Below are 2598 nucleotides of genomic sequence, written 5' to 3'. Positions count from 1 at the left end.
CCTGGAACACCATGCCCTTAAACACTTTGTCCTGAAACACCATGTCCTGAAACACTTTGTCCTGAAACACCTTGTCCTCCTGAAACACCTTGTCCTGAGACACCTTGTCCTGAAACACCTTGTCCTGAAACACCTTGTCCTGAAACACCTTGTTCTGAAACGCCTTGTCCTGAGACACCTTCTCCTGAAACACCATGTCCTGAGACACCTTCTCCTGAAACACCTTGTCCTGAGACCATGTCCTGAGACACATTGTCCTGAGACACCTTGTCCTGAGACCATGTCCTGAGACACCTTGCCCTGAAACACTTTGTCCTGAAACACCTTGTCCTGAAACACCTTGTCCTGAAACATCCGGAAACACCTTGTCCTGAGACACCTTGTCCTGAAACACCTTGTCCTGAAACACCTTGTCCTGAAACACCATGTCCTGAAACACCTTGTCCTGAAACACCTTGTCCTGAGACACTTTGTCCTGAAACACCTTGTCCTGAAACACTTTGTCCTGAAACACCTTGTCCTCCTGAAACACCTTGTCCTGAGACACCTTGTTCTGAAACACCTTGTCCTGAAACACCTTGTCCTGAGACACCTTGTCCTGAAACACATTGTCCTGAGACACCTTGTCCTGAGACACCATGTCCTGAAACACCTTGTCCCGAAACACCTTGTCCTGAAACACCTTGTCCTGAGACACCTTGTCCTGAAACACCTTGTCCTGAGACACCATGTCCTGAGACACCTTGTCCTGAAACACCATGTCCTGAAACACCTTGTCCTGAAACACCTTGTCCTGAAACACCTTGTCCTGAAACACCTTGTCCGGAGACACCTTGTCCTGAGACACCTTGTCCAGAGACACCTTGTCCTGAGACACCTTGTCCAGAGACACCTTGTCCTGAAACACCATGTCCTGAAACACTTTGTCCTGAAACACCTTGTCCTGAGACACCTTGTCTTGAAACACCTTGTCCTGAAACACCTTGTCCTGAGACACCATGTCCTGAGACACCTTGTCCTGAAACACCATGTCCTGAAACACCTTGTCCTGAAACACCTTGTCCTGAAACACCTTGTCCTGAGACACCTTGTCCTGAAACACCTTGTCCTGAGACCATGTCCTGAGACACCTTGTCCTGAAACACCTTGTCCTGGGACACCTTGTCCTGAAACACTTTGTCCTGGGACACTTTGTCCTGAAACACCTTGTCCTGAGACACCTTGTCCTGAAACACCTTGTCCTGAAACACCTTGTCCTGAAACACCTTGTCCTCCTGAAACACCTTGTCCTGAGACACCTTGTTCTGAAACACCTTGTCCTGAAACACCTTGTCCTGAGACACCTTGTCCTGAAACACATTGTCCTGAGACACCTTGTCCTGAGACACCATGTCCTGAAACACCTTGTCCCGAAACACCTTGTCCTGAAACACCTTGTCCTGAGACACCTTGTCCTGAAACACCTTGTCCTGAGACACCATGTCCTGAGACACCTTGTCCTGAAACACCATGTCCTGAAACACCTTGTCCTGAAACACCTTGTCCTGAAACACCTTGTCCTGAAACACCTTGTCCGGAGACACCTTGTCCTGAGACACCTTGTCCAGAGACACCTTGTCCTGAGACACCTTGTCCAGAGACACCTTGTCCTGAAACACCATGTCCTGAAACACTTTGTCCTGAAACACCTTGTCCTGAGACACCTTGTCTTGAAACACCTTGTCCTGAAACACCTTGTCCTGAGACACCATGTCCTGAGACACCTTGTCCTGAAACACCATGTCCTGAAACACCTTGTCCTGAAACACCTTGTCCTGAAACACCTTGTCCTGAGACACCTTGTCCTGAAACACCTTGTCCTGAGACCATGTCCTGAGACACCTTGTCCTGAAACACCTTGTCCTGGGACACCTTGTCCTGAAACACTTTGTCCTGGGACACTTTGTCCTGAAACACCTTGTCCTGAGACACCTTGTCCTGAAACACCTTGTCCTGAAACACCTTGTCCTGAAACACCTTGTCCTGGGACACCTTGTCCTGAAACACTTTGTCCTGGGACACTTTGTCCTGAAACGCCTTGTCCTGAGACACCTTGTCCAGAGACACCTTGTCCTGAGACACCTTGTCCTGAAACACCATGTCCTGAAACACTTTGTCCTGAAACACCTTGTCCTGAAACACCTTGTCCTGAAACACCATGTCCTGAAACACCTTGTCTTGAAACACCTTGGCCCGAAACACTTTGTCCTGAAACACCATGTCCTGAATCACCATGTCCTGAAACACCTTGTCCTGAAACACCTTGTCCTGAAACACTTTGTCCTGGGACACTTTGTCCTGGTACACCTTGTCCTGAAACACCTTGTCCTGAGACACCATGTCCTGGGACACCTTGTCCTGAGACATCTTGTCCTGAAACACCTTGTCCTGAAACACTTTGTCCTAAAACACTTTGTCCTGATACACCATGTCCTGAAACACCTTGTCCCGAAACACCTTGTCCTGAAACACCTTGTCCGGAGACACCTTGTCCTGAGACACCTTGTCCGGAGACACCTTGTCCTGAGACACCTTGTCCTGAAACACCATGCCCTTAAA

This window comes from Notolepis coatsorum, assembly GCF_963971535.1.
Source record: "Notolepis coatsorum genome assembly, chromosome: 10".
Taxonomy (NCBI): Eukaryota; Metazoa; Chordata; class Actinopteri; order Aulopiformes; family Paralepididae; genus Notolepis; species Notolepis coatsorum.
Note: the sequence above shows the minus strand (reverse complement) of the source record.